We start from the raw sequence: 23,547 nt of genomic DNA, 5'->3' as shown, positions 1-23,547 counted from the left end.
GGGGGAACGCTGGGTGGAAGGAAATTTGTGGCTCCTCTCAGATTCCAGAACTTTCTGCCACAGAAATGTGAGGAACATGTGTTTTTTTAGCCAAATTTTGAGGTTTGCAAAGGATTCTGGGTAACAGAACCTGGTCCGAGCCCCGCAAGTCACCCCTCCTTGGAGTCCCCTAGGTCTCTAGTTTTCAGAAATGCACAGGTTTGTTAGGTTTCCCTAGGTGGCGGCAGAGCTAGAGGCCAAAATCTACAGGTAGTCACTTTGCTAAAAACAGCTCTGTTTTCTGTGATATGTCCACGTTGTGTTTTGGGGCATATCCTGTCGCGGGCGCTAGGCCTACCCACACAAGTGAGGTATCATTTTTATCGGGAGACGTGGGGGAACGCTGGGTGGAAGGAAATTTGTGGCTCCTCTCAGATTCCAGAACTTTCTGCCACAGAAATGTGAGGAACATGTGTTTTTTTAGCCAAATTTTGAGGTTTGCAAAGGATTCTGGGTAACAGAACCTGGTCCGAGCCCCACAAGTCACCCCTCCTTGGATTCCCCTAGGTCTCTAGTTTTCAGAAATGCACAGATTTGGTAGGTTTCCCTAGGTGGCGGCTGAGCTAGAGGCCAAAATCTACAGGTAGTCACTTTGCTAAAAACAGCTCTGTTTTCTGTGATATGTCCACGTTGTGTTTTGGGGCATATCCTGTCGCGGGCGCTAGGCCTACCCACACAAGTGAGGTATCATTTTTATCGGGAGACGTGGGGGAACGCTGAGTGGAAGGAAATTTGTGGCTCCTCTCAGATTCCAGAACTTTCTGCCACAGAAATGTGAGGAACATGTGTTTTTTTAGCCACATTTTGAGGTTTGCAAAGGATTCTGGGTAACAGAACCTGGTCCGAGCCACACAAGTCACCCCTCCTTGGATTCCCCTAGGTCTCTAGTTTTCAGAAATGCATAGGTTTGGTAGGTTTCCCTAGGTGGCGGCTGAGCTAGAGGCCAAAATCTACAGGTAGTCACTTTGCTAAAAACAGCTCTGTTTTCTGTGATATGTCCACGTTGTGTTTTGGGGCATATCCTGTCGCGGGCGCTAGGCCTACCCACACAAGTGAGGTATCATTTTTATCGGGAGACGTGGGGGAACGCTGGGTGGAAGGAAATTTGTGGCTCCTCTCAGATTCCAGAACTTTCTGCCACAGAAATGTGAGGAACATGTGTTTTTTTAGCCACATTTTGAGGTTTGCAAAGGATTCTGGGTAACAGAACCTGGTCCGAGCCACACAAGTCACCCCTCCTTGGATTCCCCTAGGTCTCTAGTTTTCAGAAATGCATAGGTTTGGTAGGTTTCCCTAGGTGGCGGCTGAGCTAGAGGCCAAAATCTACAGGTAGTCACTTTGCTAAAAACAGCTCTGTTTTCTGTGATATGTCCACGTTGTGTTTTGGGGCATATCCTGTCGCGGGCGCTAGGCCTACCCACACAAGTGAGGTATCATTTTTATCGGGAGACATGGGGGAACGCTGAGTGGAAGGAAATTTGTGGCTCCTCTCAGATTCCAGAACTTTCTGCCACAGAAATGTGAGGAACATGTGTTTTTTTAGCCAAATTTGAGGTTTGCAAAGGATTCTGGGTAACAGAACCTGGTCCGAGCCACACAAGTCACCCCTCCTTGGATTCCCCTAGGTCTCTAGTTTTTAGAAATGCATAGGTTTGGTAGGTTTCCCTAGGTGGCGGCTGAGCTAGAGGCCAAAATCTACAGGTAGTCACTTTGCTAAAAACAGCTCTTTTTTCTGTGATATGTCCACGTTGTGTTTTGGGGCATATCCTGTCGCGGGCGCTAGGCCTACCCACACAAGTGAGGTATCATTTTTATCGGGAGACGTGGGGGAACGCTGGGTGGAAGGAAATTTGTGGCTCCTCTCAGATTCCAGAACTTTCTGCCACAGAAATGTGGGGAACCTTTTTTTTTTTTAGCCAAATTTTGAGGTTTGCAAAGGATTCTGGGTAACAGAACCTGGTCCGAGCCCCGCAAGTCACCCCTCCTTGGATCCCCCTAGGTCTCTAGTTTTCAGAAATGCACAGGTTTGGTAGGTTTCCCTAGGTGGCGGCTGAGCTAGAGGCCAAAATCTACAGGTAGTCACTTTGCTAAAAACAGCTCTGTTTTCTGTGATATGTCCACGTTGTGTTTTGGGGCATATCCTGTCGCGGGCGCTAGGCCTACCCACACAAGTGAGGTATCATTTTTATCGGGAGACGTGGGGGAACGCTAGGTGGAAGGACATTTGTGGCTCCTCTCAGATTCCAGAACTTTCTGCCACAGAAATGTGAGGAACATGTGTTTTTTTAGCCAAATTTTGAGGTTTGCAAAGGATTCTGGGTAACCGAACCTGGTCCGAGCCACACAAGTTACCCCTCCTTGGATTCCCCTAGGTCTCTAGTTTTCAGAACTGCACAGGTTTGGTAGGTTTCCCTAGGTGGCGGCTGAGCTACAGGCCAAAATCTACAGGTAGTCACTTTGCTAAAAACAGCTCTGTTTTCTGTGATGTGTCCAGGTTGTGTTTTGGGGCATATCCTGTCGCGGGCGCTAGGCCTACCCACACAAGTGAGGTATCATTTTTATCGGGAGACGTGGGGGAATGCTTGGTGGAAGGAAATTTGTCGCTCCTCTCAGATTCCAGAACTTTCTGCCACAGAAATGTGAGGAACATGTGTTTTTTTAGCCAAATTTTGAGGTTTGCAAAGGATTCTGGGTAACAGAACCTGGTCCGAGCCACACAAGTCACCCCTCCTTGGATTCCCCTAGGTCTCTAGTTTTCAGAAATGCACAGGTTTGGTAGGTTTCCCTAGGTGGCGGCTGAGCTAGAGGCCAAAATCTACAGGTAGTCACTTTGCTAAAAACAGCTCTGTTTTCTGTGATGTGTCCACGTTGTGTTTTGGGGCATATCCTGTCGCGGGCGCTAGGCCTAGCCACACAAGTGAGGTATCATTTTTATCGGGAGACTTGGGGGAACATAGAATAGCAAAACAAGTGTTATTGCCCCTTGTCTTTCTCTACATTTATTCCTTCCAAATATAGGGGTGTGTGTAAAAAAGACATCTATTTGAGAAATTCCATGTAATTCACGTGCTACTATGGTCACCCCGGAATTCAGAGATGTGCAAATAACCACTGCTCCTCAACACCTTATCTTGTGCCCTTTTTGGAAATGCAAAGGTTTTCTTGATAGCTATTTTTTACTCCTTATATTTCAGCAAATGAATTACTGTATACCCGGTATAGAATGAAAACGAACTGCAGGGTGCAGCTCATTTATTGGCTCTGGGTTCCTCGGGTTCTTGATGAACCTACAAACCCTATATATCCCCGCAACCAGAGGAGTCCAGCAGACGTAACGCTATATTGCTTTCGATAATCTGACATTGCAGGGAAAAGTTACAGAGTAAAAAGTAGAGAAAAATTTATGTTTTTTTCACCTCAATTTCAATATTTTTCTTTTTCAGCTGTTATTTTCTGTAGGAAACCCTTGTAGGATCTACACAAATGACCCCTTGCTGAATTCAGAATTTTGTCTACTTTTCAGAAATGTTTAGGTTTCTGGGATCCAGCATTGGTTTCATGACCATTCCTGTCACTGACTGGAAGGAGGCTGAAAGCACAAAAAATTGCACAAATGGGGTATGCTCCAGTAAAATGCCAAAATTGTGTTGAAAAATTGGGTTTTCGGATTCAAGTCTGCCTGTTCCTGAAAGCTGGGAAGCTGCTGAGTTTAGCACCGTAGACCCTTTGTTGATGCCATTTTCAGGGGAAAAACCACAAGCCTTCTTCTCCAGCCCCTTTTTCCAATTTTTTTGAAAAAAACGAAATTTTCACTGTATTTTGGCCAATTTCTTGACCTCCTTCAGGGGAACCCACAAAGTCTGGGCACCTTTAGAATCCCTAGGATGTTGGAAAAAAAGGACGCAAATTTGGCTTGGTTAGCTTATGTGGAAAAAAAGTTATGAGGGCCTAAGCGCGAACTGCCCCAAATAGGCAAAAAAAGGCCTGGCACAGGAGGGGGAAAAGGCCTGGCAGCGAAGGGGTTAAGCAAAGGCTAATTTATTGACTTTTGTGGTTCACCCTGACAAGGATTATGGTAATTGCTGTAAAAGAATCTTCACCCCTCTCAATCCAAAACCCAATCAAAAACCTAATTTCCTACAGTTAGGAACTGCAGTGTTGCAATTCTTTTGTAAACAATACTTAGGCCACAGTATTTTAGTCAGTTGGTATTCTGGTTTTGAAATTCTATGTCATAAAGAGGACTATTGGTTGCCATTTTTTCTGCATCAGTAGACCTAGAGGTAATTTGTGGAAAGATACTCGTCATGGTTGTGGGTCATAGTCTGATACATAAGCCACTGCCATGAACATTTACATGGGCTATTTTCTATTTAGGCTTGATTTTGTCCCGCATGTGCAGTAAAATGCTTGCATTGGCTCTATGAATACAACCAAGATCATTTCATGAAAGCAAAGCTTGTGGAAATGATCGACATAACACTGAGCAACACTGATACGATTTACAAAGCTATTGCAGAATTGGAGATAATGAATTAAAATCTATGCCCAGCTGGAAAATATTTTTAAAATAAGGTGGCACTGTTCTTTCAAGATCATACTGCTACCATTTAGTATTAGCAAGCTCCATTTAATGTCTCCACTGCATGGAGTAAGTTGATAATTATTGACAGCTGTAGTATTAGGAAATTTATTTAGAGTGATGAATATGTTCTCATTCTTTATTGTCTTGGGTAAGCAACAGAAGATTTACACAGCCCAGGAGTAACTGAAATTTCCAAACTACTTGTCTGAATTCCATAGAATTGTTCTGTCTACTTTGCTCTGTAGCTTCTTAAAATGTGCTATTACAGTCATAATTAGTGTTTGCTGGAAGCTGGATTACAGGATGAGGGGGGTCAACCCCTACCGAAGCAGTAACTACAATCTCTGTCAGGGTGAAACAAAAGTAACCCCAAAGTAACCTGTGCTTAACTCTCTGGTAGCTTGGCACAAAAGCTTGTATCACGCCATTGTAGCCTGCATGTGCAGTTTTAGTGTGCTAATCCGATCTGACAAAATAAATCTTTTACCAAGCCTAAACCTTCCTTTTTAATACGGAAAAGTAATGCCTAGGGTAGTCCGTAGAAAGCCTATAGGGTACGGTGCATTGTATTTAAAACGTTGGGCATGCACTTTTAAATTTGACATGCCCTGGGTGTGAAAAACTCCTACATTTGTTTTTCTCTACTGCAAGGCCTACCTCTCCCATAAGATAACATTGACTTGACATATTACATTTAATAAGTGATCATTTTCCCACTTAGGAGCAGGTGGTAATTCCAAGTTTGGTGCCCAAAGAATTGCAGTTTGGAGCCCTCCTTAATGGCACAGTAACATTTTAAGTCACAGTACTGAATATTGCACTTTTAAAAAGTTGGTACTTTCTTGTCCTAACGATTTAGGGTCTGCTGCCTGGGTCACTTGATTAGTTGTAGCTAACAGCTGGTCTTTGTGTACTGCTCCCAGACAGTGGGAAAAAGAAGCAGAGGTGTTTTCAGAATGGACCTTTTCTGACTTTTTTTATGCTAATCTGGTGATAAATGGCCCAAAACGCCACGCCAGATTTACAAAGTGGCGTAATGCAGGCGTTGTGTTACTTTGCAACCCCTTGCACCAGATTATGCTTGCGACAGGCAAATGTATGCAAGGGGAATTCCCTCATTAGGGGGGGGTGGGAAATGGTGCAAAGGAACCTAGATTTCTTTGCATCCTTTTTATCTGCATTTTTATTGCCTGATCAGAGCAGGTGTTAAAAAGGAGGCTCCCATTGTATTCAATTGGCCTCTGTGGGCTTTGCCGGATTAGCGTCAACATTTTAGATGCTAATCCTGCAAAGCGCCGAACTCCCGTCAAAAGTTTTGATGACAGTTCCCTAACTACTGCCATAGTGTGCCGTTTGTTCACAGGGCAGTCATTGTGGCGTTAAGGTGGCACTAAGGTGTGTAAGAAAAATGGTGCTGCGTTAAGTTCAGCGCCACTTTTCATAAATCTGCCCAGAAGTGTTCAGTAGTGTAGTAGAGAAGGATGTGACAGATGTGACAGATGTGACAGATGTGAGAGACAGATGTCCTCTTTATGGTTATTAGTAAGCAGGCAACTTTGAATAGCTCTGGAGGTCCCTTTATGTTATATCTAATGATTATACTCTACTTAGCTGGTTACTGCTCTGGTTTTTTCAACCTGATTATTTGTTTAAAGTTTTTTGGTCCGGAGTAGGCATGGTTAAAGAGAGAAATAGTGAGGAGATCTGCTGGAATGGTCTTTGTTACTATCACCTCCCAACCTAAATGCCATTGTGCAATGTAAAAAGTGGTTGTAGTGTGCCACTAGTTCGGTCCTGTGTGGTGGAATAGATTAGAGATCTCTGAATGGTCATCAGTATGTGACTGACCTCTTCACCTATCCCATGCCTGTTCAGTTGTTGGTGGCTCATTTAATGTCTGGTAAAGTACTAGGTGATGGACAAGACCAGTAGGAAAGCTGTCAAATCTGAGTGTAAGAGGATTAAGCATGTGACTGCAGGTAGCATTGCAACGTCAACATGAAAATAGTTTAACTACTACAGCTCTTTGGATGGTGGTATAGGCTGTCTCAGTGAGTACCAGCTACAACCATAAGTAAGTCTTGCTATATGCTTAACATTTTCATTCACTGAAATATGTAACAAAAATAGCTCAGAGTTCAGATGGAATGTGGCATTACTGTCAACTCCTGGGCAGCAAGCCACCCAGCTCTAAAGCTGCGATCTACATTGATATTCACAAAACTGACCAAAGGCAACTGTAAAGTACAAATATAACTATGGATGTAAATTTATATAAGTGGACATTAGATGTTAATAGTGTAAGTTACACACGGTTTTCCTTATGTACTCATTTGCATTATGACTCCAGGATAATGTGATATTATGTGGGAAAGAGCAGTTATGTGTTCAAGTTTCCCTTTCTTGAATGCCCTGGCTGCCAGGATCCCTGTGGGTAGGTTATCAGTCCTTTGAGTTGGGGCAAGCCACTGCCCTTTGAAATGTAAGACCCCCCCACCCTCCCTGCCCAGGTAGACCCATTCAGTATGCAGATGAATTCAGATGTGACTGAGGTGGTGATTACGAGTTTGGTGGTCCTAGGACCGCCATGGTGACAATGTCAGTCGCACTGCCAGCGGCCCAGCGGAGAAGACCGCCATAATATGAACATGGCGGTGTTCCCAACAGAAAACAGCCAATACACCGCCAGTACCGCCAGTGCGGACAGACTGCCACATCCGACGGCAGGGATCTTGAGGCCAGCGGAGACCATGTTTCCGCTGACCATATTACAAGGTTGCAAACTGCTAGGATTTCCGGGGCGGTCTCACCGCCATAAAAAGCCTGGCAGAAACTAACAATATAAAAGGAGACACTCACCTTCAGGAACACAGACATGTCCACAGCCGCCAAGGAACCCAAACTTGAAGTCTTCCCACTGCTCCTGTTGGACATACAACTCCAGAACCAGTGACGGCAACAAAAACAGCCACCATAAGTACACTCACTTAACACACACTGGAGGGAAGGTGATCAGTACACACACAACATACAACACAGGCACGGCTATCTACACACACACACAAACATACACCATACCAGCTTACAAGCACATCTACACACACTCACACAAAAACAACACTCACCACAACCAACATACGCGTATCATACACACACCACACCACACACACACACTACACACACTACCCCCACTGTCAAACACATCTACACGCAACACCACTGAGTCACACAGCGACAACACCATTGTAACCACACAAACGCATTGGCAGAGGGGCACACCGTACACCTCCACAGGAAAACACATACTGGCAGCAACATGTGACAACAGCACACAACCAATACAAACAATAACACTGCCAAATGTGTCAAATCACATGCCATGTCTACCCAATGCACAAAGTACATCACAGATGCGTCATAACACATACACCACTACCACACAATGCCACACAACATCAACACAACACCTTACAGCAAGTCAATAGCACAACTCACCCACACAACTCATGCTGCTACACAAACACATGACATACACAGAAGACCCTCACCAAATTGCATACATACTACACATACATGTGGAAGGAAAGGCAGGACAAGTTTGTAACCCTCGACACATATGGTTCACTAGTGCAGATATAAGAAATTTATAGAGTATGATGTCCACAATAACTATGTACAACATGGGCCTACTGGCCACTCCAGTTGTTTACAGTGCCCCAAGTACACTGGTCAATGTCTCTGGCCCCAACTTGACTCCTGACTGCAAAGTGGCCTCCACATGGCAGGCTCATCAATGGGGCAGACAAGCACCTCAGAGGTGAGGGGGGGGCGAGCAGGGGGCTTGGGTTGGGAGGTGGTCCTTTAGTTTGGGTTTGGAGCGGGGTTTGCCCTTAGTCTTCGACTTTGAGGGAGGGTCTTTGGTTTTGGGAGGGGTGACCTATGTTTATGTGGGGGTCGAAGACTTTGCTGTGGGAGGGGCAGGGGCAGTGCCAGGTGTAGGAAAGTAGCCTCTCTGTAGCATGGTTACCCCACTTTTGGCCTGTTTGTCAGTGCGTTTGACTGTATCAATTGGGATCCTACTAATCAGGACCCCAGTAGTTATGCTTTCTTGTACGAAAGAATCATCTTTCTTTGTATGTTACTCCTAATTTTACATGTATATCAGTATGTTTTCGCCTGTCTCACTGGGATCCTGCTAGCCAGGACCACAGTACTCATAGTTTGTGGCCTAAATGTGTATGCCTGTGTAGTGCCTAACTATGTCACTGAGACTCTGCTAATCAGAACCTCAGTGCTTATGGTCTCTATGCCTTTACATTTGTCACTATAGGCTAGTGACTAAGTTTACCAATTTCAATTGGCATATTGGACCCCCCTTATAAGTCTCTAGTATATGGTACCTAGGTACCCAGGGCATTAGGGTTCCAGGAGATCCACATAGGCTGTAGCATTTCTTTTGCAACCCATAGGGAGCTCAGACAAACCTTTATATAAGATTGCCATTGCAGCCTGAGTGAAATAACGCAGACGTTATTTCACAGCCATTTTCACTGCACTTAAGTAACTTGAAAGTCACCTATATGTCTAACCTTCACTTGCTGAAGGTTAGGAGCAAAACTACTAAGTGTGAGGGCGCCCTTGCACTAGCAAAGGTGCCCCCACATAGTTCAGGGCCATTTCCCCAGACTTTGTGAGTGCGGGGACACCATTACACGTGTGCACTACATATAGTCCTATAGGTAGCTTCCCAATGGTAACTCCGAATATGGCCATGTAACATCTCTAAGATCATGGAATTGTCCCCTCATTCGGAATATGGTATTGGGGAGCCAATTTGATGCATCCTGGGGGCTCCACTATGGACCCCCAGTACTGCCAAACCAGCTCTCTGAGGTTTTCTCTGCAGCTACAGTTGCTGCCAACCCACAGACAGGGTTCTGCCCTCCTGGGGTCTGGGCAGCCCAGTTCCAGGAAGGCAGAACAAAGCATTTCCTCTGAGAGCAGGGTGTTACACCCTCTCTCATTTTAAATAGGTGTTAAAGGCTGGGGAGGGGTAGCCTCTCCCAGCCTCTGGAAATGCTTCGAAGGGCACAGATGGTGCCCTCCTTGCATAAGCCAGTCTACACCTGTTTAGGGAACCCCCAGTCCCTACTCTGGCGTGAAACTGGACAAAGGAAAGGGGAGTGACCACTCCTCTGTCCCTCACCACCCTAAGGGTGGTGCTCAAAGCTCCTCCAGTGTGTCTAAGACCTCTACCATCTTGTTTCCAGATGTGTGGGGGCACTCTGGAGGCCTCTGAGTGGCCAGTGCCAGCAGGTGACATCAGAAACCCCTCCTGATAGGTGCATACCTGACTAGGTGGCCAATGCTCCTCTGAGGGCTATTTAAGGTCTCTCCAGTGGGCTTTTCCTCAGATTACGACTTGCAAGAATTCATCAGGGTTCCTCTGCACTTCTCTCTTTGACTTCTGCCAAGGATCGACCACTGACGGCTACAGGACACCTGCAAAACTGCAACAAAGTAGCCAGAAGACTACCAGCGACATTGTAGCGCCTAATCCTGCCGGCTTTCTTGACTGGTTCCTGGTGGTGAATGCTCTGAGGGTTGCCTGCCTTCACCCTGCACTGGAAGCCATGAAGAAAACTCCTGCGGGTCGACGGAATCTTCCCCCTGATTCAGCAGGCACCAAACTTCAGCTTCACCGGTACTCTGGGTCCCCTCTTATCCTGATGAGCATGGCCCTTGGAACACAGGCAGTGGACCAAAGTGACCCAGACTGTCCAGATGTCCAACTGTCCAAACTTGGAGGAGGTAAGTCCTTGCCTCCCCTCCCCAGACAGTAATCCTGTGTACTGCGTGATCTGCAGATACAAGGGCTTCTGTGCAAATTTCCAAGAAATCTTGCATGCACATCCGAGACTTGGTCCCCAGCACTCCGTCCTGCGATGCTCAGCTCCCTGAGTTGACCTCCGGTGTCCTGGGACCTCTCTTTGTAGTGTTGAGATGACCGCCCTGTTCAGTATTCTTGAACTTGAATTCAAGGACTTCTGTGGGTGCTTCCTTCATGTCCATGGGCTCTATACGTTGCCGAAAGCCCCCTCTGTCTCCTCTCCCAAGTGGCAACATCCTGGTCCTTCCTGGGCCAAGGCAGTACCCTTTTTCTCCAACCACGACTCTTGCAGGTAGCATGGCTTGTTTGCAGTATTTTGCCAAGGAAACAACGCTGCTTCCTCCAGCATGCTGTGGGGCATCTTCTGCATGAAGAAGAGCTTCCTAACTCCTTTCGTTGTTGCAAAACCTGCAGCTTCTTCCAACCGGAGGCAGCCCTTTTGCACCTTCATCCGGGGTTTAGTGGGCTCCTGCCCCCCCAGACACTTTAGCGACTCTTGGACTTGGTCCTCTTCCTTTGCAGGTCTTCAGGTGCAAGAATCCATCTTCAGTGATTTGCAGTCTGTTGTGGTCCTTGCAAAATCCTTTATCATGACTTAAGTGTGTTTTGGGGGAAATAATAGTACTTTACTCCTACTTTCCAGGGTCTTGGGGTGGGGTCTCCTTTACACCCTTAGGCCCTCATTCTGACCCTGGCGGTCGGTGATAAAGCGGCGGCCAAGCCGCCAACAGGCCGGCGGTCTAAAATATGCAATTCTGACCCTGGCGGGAACCGCCAACACAGCCCGCCAACTTAACACTCCGACCGCCACAGCGGTACAAACAAACAGCGCGGCGGTTCCCGCCAACAGCCCGGCGGCAGACAAAGTACCGCCCACCCTATTACGACCCACCAATCTGCCACCTTTTCCGGGGCGGGAGCACCGCTGATAAGAACACGGCGGAAACAGACTACGAACGGGAAAACGCTCACCTCTACGCACTCCACGCGAGATTCCGGCAGTATGGAGCCAGAGTTGCAGGTCATCCCCGCACTCCTATTCCTGCTCATATACCAGGAGCACGCCCGGCGGCGCGGAAGACATCGGTGAGTACGGCACCTACGACACAGGGGAGGGAAAAGATTACCGGCACACACCCACCCACCCACACCCACTACAACACACACATCAATGCATTCCCACAGATCACTGTCACAACCCACAAACCACCCCCCTCCGAAATAATGCAAAGACCAAAAGAAGAGATCATAAACGGGCAGATATATTGAAATATGTACACCAGTAATCCCAATAAATAAATAAACTATGTACAAAATATATACAGCTACTAAATGTAGTCCAACCACTGTCCGTGGATCACAGGGGTCCTGTGCAAAGGGGTAAGGCCCAGTCCCACGACAAGAACTCCACGGAGAGAACACTGCAGGGGCATCAGAAAGAAAATAGGACAGGCACCTCAGGGGGAAGGGAAGGGGGGGCACCTCAGCCACTTGAGTACACGACGCCAGATCCACGAGGGGACTCCATGACCACTGGCCCATCCTGGGGAGAGCAAAGCCACAGTCCAAACAGTCCATACAGTGGGTGGCCTGCCCACTGGGCCATCCTGGGGAGAGCAAAGCCACAGTCCAAACAGTCCATACAGTGGGTGGCCTGCCCACTGGGCCATCCTGGGGAGAGCAAAGCCACAGTCCAAACAGTCCATACAGTGGGTGGCCTGCCCACTGGGCCATCCTGGGGAGAGCAAAGCCACAGTCCATACAGTCCATACAGTGGGTGGCCTGCCCACTGGGCCATCCTGGGGAGAGCAAAGCCACAGTCCATACAGTCCATACAGTGGGTGGCCTGCCCACTGGGCCATCCTGGGGAGAGCAAAGCCACAGTCCATACAGTCCATACAGTGGGTGGCCTGCCCACTGGGCCATCCTGGGGAGAGCAAAGCCACAGTCCATACAGTCCATACAGTGGGTGGCCTGCCCACTGGGCCATCCTGGGGAGAGCAAAGCCACAGTCCATACAGTCCATACAGTGGGTGGCCTGCCCACTGGGCCATCCTGGGGAGAGCAAAGCCACAGTCCATACAGTCCATACAGTGGGTGGCCTGCCCACTGGGCCATCCTGGGGAGAGCAAAGCCACAGTCCATATAGTCCATAACAGACCCCACTGCCACTGGAGGAGGCAAGTTGGCCAGAGGACATCCTGCAGCCCTGCCCGAGATAGATCCTGCCCTGCCACGTCTGCCAAAGGGCCAGCGGTTCTTGCCCTGAAGGGCCCAGTTCAGCGGTTCTTGAGACGGCGGGGCCCAGTTCAGCGGTTCTTGAGACGGCGGGGCCCAGTTCAGCGGTTCTGGAGACGGCGGGGCCCAGTTCAGCGGTTCTGGAGACGGCGGCCGGTCTATGGCCAACTGCTAATTGCCTGGTGGTGCCCTCCTGGGCAGCGGGGATGGTGCTCCTTCACTGCCCACCTGGGCTGTGGGTGGTGGGGCCCTCCTGGCCAGCTGGGCTGGGTCCTCCCTGGGCAGCGGCTATGGGGGTGGTGGGCTCTCCCGGGGCAGCTGTGCCGGTTCCTCCCGGGGCAGCGGCTATGGGGGTTGTGGGCTCCTCCTGGGCAGCAGGCCTGCTGCCTGACCTCTCCGACTTGCTGCCCTTGCCTTCCTTAGTCGTGGGCCTGTGGCCCTTTCCTCCCTTTGGAGCTGTGGCTGGTGACTGTCTCTGGGTGGTGTCCGGGGGGGATGTAGAAGGCGGGCTCCTGCGGCGACCCTTCCGCCTTCTGCTCCTCTTCCCAGGGGGTGGGCTGGCTGTCCCCTTGCTGCTGGGCGAAGATCCAGACATGCGGGCTGGCGGGCTCCAATACCCCTGCACCCTTGTCAAGGGGGCTGCAGGGCTGGTGGTGGCTGAGGTGCTCTTCTTACCCCGACGAGAAGGAGGGGGGGCTCAGGGTCAGGAAAGAAGTTAGTAGTGGCGAGGAAGAGCTTCTTGGGACAATGGAGAGTGGTAGGTACAGTGGGAATGGGAGTGGAGGGAGAGGATGTGGTTGTAGGTGAGTCACGTTTGCTGTCTTTGGGTGCAGGTGCAGGAGGGATAGGCTGTCGTGAGGTGGATGGCTGTTGGGTGGGTGGGTGGCTGCGTTTGTGTGGTGTGGAAGAGGGGGTGACAGACACAGTGGGAGAGGACACAGGGGACGTGTAAATGGCAGTGGGGGTGGTGACTGCACGTGTGCGGACTGGAGTGGAGGGTGTGCTGGTGATGGAAACATTGGCTGATGGTGAGGTGAATGGAGGTGTGAGTGTAGACGTCACAGGGAGGGAGGAGGGAGACGAGGAGGTGGGGGTCACAGAGGTGGTAGTGACTGTTGGCATGTCTGCATCGGAATGTTGCGTGTGTGAATGTCTGCGTGATCTGTGGTGCTTATGTTTGGATGAGCTTCTCTTGGGTGTTGAGGTGTGTGCAGGCTGGTCTGATGGTGTGGGTGGGACAGGCAGAGGAACAGGAGACTGGGAGGAGGGAGTTAGTAGAGGCAGGCAGGAGACAGGGACAATGGCTGCCGTCAGTGCTGAGGCCAGAGCCTGGAACGATCGCTGATGGGCAGCCTGACCCGAATGAATGCCCTCCAGGTACGCATTGCTGCGATGAACCTCCCTCTCCACCCCCTGGATGGCATTCAAAAGGGTAGTCTGCCCAACAATGAGCGTTCGGAGGAGGTCAATGACCTCCTCACTGAGGGCAGCGGGGTTAACAGGGGCAGGGCCTGAGGTGCCTGGGGCGAAGGAGATGCCCGGCTTCCTGGCAGAGCGGGCACGGGGCGAACGCTGAGGGGCTGCTGGGAGGGCGGAGATGGTGCGCTGGGTGGCGGCTGTACCTGTAATGGCAGGGGGCACGGATGGTGCCACCCCCGCAAGGGAGCCCCCTTCCGAGGACGTGTCCGTGTCGCTGCAGGGTCCAGTCGTCCCCGTCGTGGAGCTCCCCTCGCCCTCCGTCTCACTGGTCCAGTCTGACTCTGTGGCATGGCCCTCCTGGGCCATGTGAGATGCAGCTCCCTCCTGCCCCGATGCCACTTCTCCTCCGCCTGATGATGCTGATGCACACAAGCACAGAAAGACAAACAAAAAGGGGGGGGGAGAGAGAAATAAAGGGATATTGAGTACATGGATCTCCGGTACAGTTAGCGGACATGACAGACACAGATGCCCCCTGCACTAACTTGCGCACTTGGGGTACACTACGCATTCCGTGGAACATGCCCTACACGCCTAGAGTTGACAACTGCACCCATGGATGACACGGCCCAGGGATGGCTGTACTGACAAACTACTGAGGGTGGTGGCTGGGGACACAGGGGCTTACGGGGGTGCCCAGCCTACAGATATCGCCCTGGCCTAGGGGGACCCCCAGCCCTCCTCCCCCACCCAGACACCTCCACTGCGCGACAACAGAGTAGATAATGCTTGTACTCACCCCCTTGTGTCTGCTGTGCTGCCCTCACGCGCCCATCCAATTCAGGGTAGGCCACCGCCAGGATCCGGAACATCAGGGGGCTCAGTTGACGGCAGGCACCCCGCCTACGTTGGGAGGCCATCCCCAGCAGAGACTCGGCGGTCTTCTTGGTCCCGCGGCGGATGTCCTCCCACCTCGTGCGGCAGTGGGTGCCCCGTCGATGGTGGACCCCCAGGGCCCGGACTTCCTTGGCGATGGCACGCCAAATCCCGATCTTCTCATGGGCGCGGACCTATGTGACACGTACAGGGAGGGAGAAATACCACGTTCAAGTTTCTCAGCATTTTCCTTTCCAGTGGCCCAACGCCCCCCATCCCCGCCAGGCCCCCCGCCATGCCCCCGCCATGCCCAACATGCCCCCCATCCCCGCCAGGCCCCCCGCCATGCCCAACATGCCCCCCATCCCCGCCAGGCCCCCCGCCAGCCCCAACATGCCCCCCATCCCCGCCAGGCCCCCAAGCCAGCCAGTGGCCCCAAATCCATATTGAATTAAACTCACTTGTTGGTCTGGAGGACCGTAGAGTAGCGCATACTGGGGGAGGACCCCATCCACAAGTTTCTCCAACTCCTCTCCAGTGAAGGCAGGGGCCCTTTCCCCAGTCGCAGCAGCCATTGTCCCTTCCAGACCGAGGTCACAGCAACACTTGCAGTATAGGTCCTCTCCTGTGAAAGTTCAAGTCGCAAGTGGATAAGTAGATAGAAAATGGCGGTCACGTCCGCGGCGGTGCGTACCGCGGCGGTGCGTCCCGCCACCGCCGGTGCCCTTCGCCATTGGCTCCTGAAACCCATAGGCTTCAATGTTAACCAATGCGGCTTCGCGCCGCGGTCTTCGCCCGCCGCCCGCCGCCCGCCGCGGTGTGCCACGCCAGCGCATTGACCTCACATCCCATTGTCACACTTCACAGGTCAGGCAGCCGCCATTTCCAGGGCCCACATGGCTCAATTTCAACTGCGTCACACAGGCCTAGGCCTTGCATAGCCACTCAGACACGCCATTCACTGCATAGAGAATCGTATACTGTGCTAGCTGTGAGTACGTACCTCTGGGTTGCTTGACTGTGTGCTCCATGTTGTCCTTCCTAGGCACCGTCCGCTGGGTTGGGCGAGGAGACGGATGAATCCTCCCGTTTACCGACCGCTGGTGGACCTGTCGACAATGGAAGAACGCCACATTATCCTGACCTACCGTCTTAACCGTGCCACTATCCATGAACTGTGTGCCCAGCTGGAGCCCGACCTGATGTCCCCCATCCGCCAACCCACAGGGATTCCCCCTCTGGTGCAGGTCATGTCAGTACTACATTTCTTGGCAAGTGGGTCATTTCAGACAACCGTGGGAATTGCTTCCGGGATGTCTCAGCCCATGTTTTCGAAGGTGTTATCCAGAGTGTTGTCTGCCCTGATGAAATCCGTGAGGAACTACATAATTTTCCCTGAGGTGGGCGAATTGGCTACAGTGAAGGGTGATTTCTACGCCCTTGGACATATTCCCAACGTAATTGGTGCCATTGATGGGACCCATGTGGCTTTGGTTCCCCCAAGAGACAGGGAGCAGGTGTACAGGAACAGAAAAAATTACCATTCAATGAACATCCAGGTGGTGTGTTTGGCTGACCAGTACATCTCGCATGTAAATGCCAAATTCCCAGGGTCAGTGCATGACGCCTACATCCTCAGGAATAGCAGCATCCCTTACGTGATGGAACAGCTACAGAGACACCGTGTATGGCTAGTGGGGGACTCTGGGTACCCCAACCTGTCGTGGCTACTGACCCCAGTAAGGAATCCCCGGACCAGGGCAGAGGAACGGTACAATGAGGCCCATGGGCGTACTAGGAGGGTGATCGAACGCACCTTTGGCCTCCTAAAGGCCAGGTTTCGCTGCCTGCATATGACAGGTGGATCCCTAATGTACTCACCTAAGAAGGTGTGTCACATCATCGTGGCCTGCTGCATGCTTCACAACCTGGCTTTGCGCCGCCAGGTGCCTTTCCTGCAGGAGGATGGTCGAGACGGTGGTGTTGTGGCAGCGGTGGAACCTGAGGAGAGTGACGAGGAGGAAGACGACGGGGCTGAAACAGACAACAGGAACAGAATCATTGAACAGTACTTCCAATAGGACACAGGTAACATTTCAAAGATAATTTAGTAAATGTTAACTACTCTCCAGCATCTCTGCTGCCTGTCTATTTGCCCCAGTGTATGATGACTGAGTTTTGGCTTTTCCCTCCCTATTTCAGATCTGGGGTCCCCACTACGAGTCCTGTGCTTCGTTTCCCCATGGACTACAGCTTTGTGGCAGCTGTTTGTTGACTTCACCATGTACAAGGACATATTTGCACTGTCATGTCAATTACAATCTATTGAAATCACAGCCAGACTCCTGATATTTTGGTGCAAAATAGGTGTTTATTGAAGTGCTCAAAATGGGATGGGTGGTTTCAAGTGGGTGGGGGCTATGGTGAAGGAATGTCCATGGCAGAGTCCAGAGTAACAGTCACACAGGTGTATTGTCCAGAGGCCTGTGGAGAGATGGAGCATGGGCAGTTCAAGGATGGACAGGGTGACAATGTGGGACAGTGGGATGACATCAGGTGGTATCCTTTGCTGGCGGGGGTCTTGACATCCTACTCTGTCTTCTTGCGAGATCCCAGGGCCCTCTTGCGGGGTGGTTCTTCTCCTGCAGGAGGTGGGGGTCTGGTGGGCTGCTGCTGTGCGGGGGCCTCCTGTCCACTAGCGCCGGCGGAGGTGGATGGCTGTTCTTGGTCCAGGCTAGTGGCAGGGGCCCTTGGGTGTTGTTCAGTGTCCGCCCTGCTGTTTACGAGGTCCTGCAGCAGCCCTACCATGGTAACCAGGGTGGTGTTGATGGCTCTGATGTCCTCCCTGTACCCCCGATAGTGTTCCTCCTGCAGCACCTGGATCAACTGGAACCGGGCCAGTACCGTCGCCATCGTCTCCTGGGAGCGGTTGTATGCTCCCATGATGGTGGTGAGGACCTCGTGGAGAGTGGGTTCCCTGGGCCTCTCCTCCCCCCCTGTCGCACAGCTGCCCGCCGAGTTCCCCTGTTTCCCTGGGCCTCTGCCCCCTGGCCGGTGTGCCCACTACCATTGCCCCCAGGTCCCTGTTGTTGTTGGGGTGGTGGGTTATCCTGGGTGCCCTGTAGTGGTAGACACACCGCAGATTGACGCGCCCTGGAGACAGAGGCATGGGCCCGCTGGGTGGGAGCTGTGCTGGTGTTCCCAGAGGGGTTTGGGTCTGTAGTGGCCTGGGCCTGTGTGAGGGGAACCGACTGTCCAGAGGTCCCCGATGGTCCGGGCTGGTCATCGGTGTCCAGGTCGACAGAGCTGCTGTCATCGCTGACGGCCTCTTGGGTGGGGGGTGTGGAGAATTCTGGCCCCTCCGCCGCGGTGTGTTGACGGTCGGGTCCTGCAGGGGTATAGAGGTATGGTTATAGTTTAAATGTGTCGCATATGGGTGTATCTGTGGGTTCTCGTGTCCCCAAGTGCTGGCATTCGTGTGTGGGGGCTTTGGTGAGGGTGGCTTGTGGGGGGGATGTGTATATGCATTGGGCATGCTTTGGTGATGGGTGTCCATGCTTAGTGGACGCATGCAGGCCTAGGTTTTGGGATGTGTGGGTTGTGATGGTGAGACATTGGCGGGGAATAGGTGTGCTGGGGGTGGGGGTGAGGATGGTGGTGGGGGTGAGGATGGTGGTGGGGGTGAGGGTGGGGGTGAGGATGGGGGTGGGGGTGAGGGTGGGGTTCGAGGATGGGGGTGAGGGTTGGGGTCTGATTTGGCATGCAGGTGGGGGGGAAGCAGTATTGAAGCTTCAACTTACCAGTATCCATTCCTCTGCCGACTCCTGCGAGGCCGTCAGGATGCAGGATGTTCAAGACTTCCTCCTCCCATGATGTGAATTGTGGGGGTTGAGGTGGGGGTCCTCCGCCAGTCTTCTGCACGGCGATGTTGTGCCTGGATACCATGGAACGCACCTTCCCCCGTAGGTCGTTCCATCGCTTCCTGATGTCTTCCCGATTTCTGGGGTGCTGTCCCACTGCGTTCACCCTGTCGACAATCCTCTGCCATAGCTCCGTCCTCCGGGCAATGCTGGTGTATTGTATCTGTGTGCCGAACAGCTGGGGCTCTACCCGAACGATTTCCTCCACCATGACCCTGAGTTCTTCGTCTGTGAAGCGGGGTTGTCTTTGGGGTGCCATGGGGTGGTGTGTATGATGTGTGGGGTGGAGTATGTGTATTTAAGTGAGTTGAGTGTGGTGGTGTGTGTTGTTTTGTGTGTGGATAGTGTGTGGGTGATGGTGTTGAGTGGCTGTGGCTGTTATTTTTTGGATGCTGGTGTCTCGCTCTTGCCTTCTTTCCGAAGTTTTTAGCGTAGGGGTTTGTTGGTGATGTGGGTGTGTGTTTTATATTGTATTGTGTGTGTGGGAGTGGTGTGTGTATGTGTATCAGGTGTGTGGGATTCAAATCGTCCAATGTGGCTGAGTTTTGTTCGTTTGTGTGTATTCTGACCGCGGCGGTGTGTCCCGCCGATGGAATACCGCGTTTGAATGACCGCCGCGTGGATTCGTGGGTCGTAATGGGATGGGCGTATTTCTGTTGGCGTGGCGGTGGAGGTTTGGTCACCTCCACCTTTCCGCCGACCGCTGGTCTGGCGGTCTGTTGTGGCGGTCGGATTTTCGGAGGTTTGCCTTCTGCGGGTCAGAATGACCGTGGCGGGTTTCCGCGACCGCGGCGGGATTATGGAGGATTTCTGACCGGCGGTAGGCGCCTTTTACCGCCGAGGTCAGAATTACCACCTTAGTGTTTTCTCACACTCCCAGCGACCCTCTACACTTGCCTAGGGGTGCATTTGTGGTTCGCATTCCACTTTCTTAGTATGTGGTTTGTGTTGCCCCTAGGCCTATTGCATCCTATTGTGTATTACAGTGTTTGCACTACTTTCTGACTGTTTTACTTACCTGATGTGGTTAGTTGTGTATATTTTGCGTATGATTCTTATCTCCTAAGGGAGTATATCCTCTGAGATATTTTTGGCACATTGCCACTAAAATAAAGTATCTTTATTTTTAGTAACTATGAGTATTGTCTTTCTTATGATATAGTACCTGTATGATATACGTGATATTGCATGAGCTTTGCATGTCTCCTAGTTCAGCCTTGGCTGCTTTGCTATAACTACCTCTATCAGTCTGAGTGGCTAGAACACTACTACACTCTACTAATAAGGGATAACTGGACCTGGCATGAGGAGTAAGTACCATTGGTACCCACTACAAGCCAGGCCAGCCTCCTACATCTCTCCATTAATTATGGTTAAAGGATACTGGTAACCCAGTATCTTAAACACAATTGGCATACTGGTGCCCCTTATAAGTCCCTAGTATATGGTACCTAGGTACCCAGGGAATTGGGGTTCCAGGGGATCCCTATGGGCTGCAGTATATTGTTTGCCACCCATAGGGAACCCAAGCAAAGGCTTCCACAGGACTGCCATTGCAGCCAGTGTGAAACGGTGCATGCACCCTTTCACTGCCATTTACACTGCCCCAGGTCACTTAGAAGTCAACCCTATAGCAGGCCCTTCAACCCTGAGGGCAGGGTGCAGAGTACCTGTGGGTGAGGGCACCCCTGAACTAGCAGAGGTGCCCTCATGACCTCCAGGACCATTTTTCCGGACTTTGTGAGGGCAGGGGCGCCATTTTACCCGTGCACTAGGCATAGGTCACTAGCTATGTCCAGATAAATAAAGGTAATGCCAAACATAGCCATGTTTGGTATCAAGCATGTTGGAATCATACCCCAATGCTTTTGCAAGCATTGGCAGTATGGTTCCATGCACTCTGGGGGCTCCTTAGAGGACCCCCAGTATTACCACTCCAGCTTTCTCAGGTTTTCCAGGCAGTCACAGCTGCTGCCACCTCTCAAACAGGTTTCTGTCCTCCTGTTGCTTGAGCAGCTCAAGCCCAGGAAGGCAGAACAAAGGATTTCATTTGGGATAGGGGTGTAACACCCTCTCCCTTTGGAAATAGGTGTTACAGGCTTGGGAGGGGTAGCCTTCCCAAGCCTCTGGAAATGCTTTGAAGGGCCCAGATAGTGCCCTCCTTGCATAATCCAGTCTATACTGGTTCAGGGACCCCCAGTACCTCCTCTGGTGTGAAACTGGACAAAGGAAAGGGGCGTGACCACTCCCCTGTCCATCACCACCCCAGGGGTGGTGCTCAGAGCTCCTCCAGATGGAATAATAGTCTTGCCACTGCATTGCAAATAAGCTGCAGTCTGTTTTTCACATGCTTCATAGCACCCAAGTATAGATTATAGCAAATGTCGAGATGGTAGATGATTAATGGCTGGAACCAGGGGATGAAAGAAGCCAATGATTGGTTTAAGGCTTCTAAGAGTGGTAAAACAAACAGAGGATGGCGCTTTGGTTTGTGACTCGAAAGATAACGAGGCATCAAGCAAAATTCCTAATTTTTGAACGATAGGTTTGGTCATGGGGAGAACCTAACACACTCGGCAAATACTCATCAAAAATTTTCGAGCGTTTTCCGAACAGGAGAATCTCTCTTTTTTTGGCATTTAGACTCAGGCTGTTGGCAAGCATCCAGTTAGTAACGGTGATCAAACAGTTCTTGGAGTTCGCAGCACAATCTATGGAGCATGCAGTCAGTGATAAAATAAGTTGGTTATCATCTGCATAGGATACATAGGGTACATAGGATACCAGTGAAATCCTAAAAAATGTTACCTCTTCATAAACACACATCTGTGAATAGTCAATGTGTTTGTCTAAGAGATGCACTCTCATCAGGGACCTCACTGTTGCACTCCATGACTGCTTATGTATCAGAGGACAAGATTCCTGTCGCAAATGATCAACGAGTGCAGGATAGGCTATCCACACATGTGCCACTCCAGTCAGGGGTGCTATGTCTCAGAACACTGCAAGACTGCTTGCTGTTTCCTCTACTCACCTTGAACAGTCATATAGCCATCTCTATCAATCTTCCAACAGTGAGAAGGGGTGCATAGATAAATGAAGTCCCATAAAGAAGGACAAGACCAAGAAGAGCAAAGGTCACCACCCTTCCCCATTGAGATGAGCTCAATTGCCACTCTGGTGTCTTTTCTGGTGGTCAGCATCTTGGCAGAATGGCCCATTCTACCTACACCCATCCCTAAATGCTGTGGCAAGGGTACTGCCTCATCTCAAAACTGCATTTCAAGTAACTGGTGAATCATGGTCCCCCTCTCCTTCCCGCGTATTTTCCAGCCCCACCCGCCACCTTCTAGTGCACCTTCCATCTCTCAGGACCTACTTAATAGTGGCTGCAGTGCGAACTACACAGTGGGTACGCAGCTGGTGCACTAAAAACAAGGCCATCTGCACCCATTCGTGTCTGGACAACAGCCACACCTAGAATCTGAAACCCTGGTTCAACCACCACCCACAGCTACACTTCAATCGCCTCCATATCCTGAACCTCAGGTGCTGCTAAGAACACTGCCAATGTGCTGCACCACACTCCATGGTCAGACCGTTCACCTGCATCCTCTGCTACTTCACCTGCCACAACATGCACACCCTCACCCCTCTCAGCAACATCACCCATACTTAATGCTCAACACCAGATACCCAATACCAGCTCACATGCACCATCCTCAACACTTGCTCTCTCAGCAAAGATGCCACTGAGGTCTAGGACCTTATTGACACTCTTGTACCCAACATTGTTTTCTTAACCAAGACCTTGCTCAAACCCTGCATCAACCCCGACATTGCCATTGCTATTTCAGCAGGATGCAGAATCACCCACTATAAGCACATTAACAATCCAGGTGGAGGACTCACAATCATCCACAGAGACTCCATCAAAAGAACCATCGCCATGGACAACACCATCCCAGCAACGGAACACCTCAACTTCACTATCCAAACGAGCAAGAAATTCACAATTTAAAGAACATCCGCATGCCATCCACAGGGATCTTAAACCACCTTCTGCAACCTCATCACCTATTTAATCTCACCTTCACCATTGTCTTGAAGGACTACATTTCCTGGGTGACCTCAACTTCTACCTTGATGAAATAACAGACCCTAACTCTGCCACCCTCCTTGACAGACTGAACAGCATTAACCTCACTCAACTCAAACACAACCCCACGCACATTGCAGGACGTACGTTTTAACCCATTTTCACCTCCAGTGACATCATCAAATACAGCCACAGCACCAAACTTACAAGAACCGACCATTCAGACGTGTACTTCATCATCGCCACCCTCATACCCTCCAACCAACACAACCCAACGCTGCCCACTGCAGCTGGTATAAGGCCTCGGAGACCGAATGTACAACAATCTTACCCTCAATCCACACAAACACCACAATAACGTGAACCAGGATATCAGAATCTTCAAAACCTGGATCACTGACTGTGCTGACATTTTCAGTCCCATCAGGAACAACAAACACAGAAACTCCACCAAGCAAGCCAGGTGGCACACCGAGGGCCT

Source organism: Pleurodeles waltl, chromosome 1_2 (genome assembly GCF_031143425.1).
Source record: "Pleurodeles waltl isolate 20211129_DDA chromosome 1_2, aPleWal1.hap1.20221129, whole genome shotgun sequence".
NCBI lineage: Eukaryota > Metazoa > Chordata > Amphibia > Caudata > Salamandridae > Pleurodeles > Pleurodeles waltl.
The sequence above is the reverse complement of the archived record's forward strand: the minus strand, read 5'-3'. Positions refer to the sequence as shown.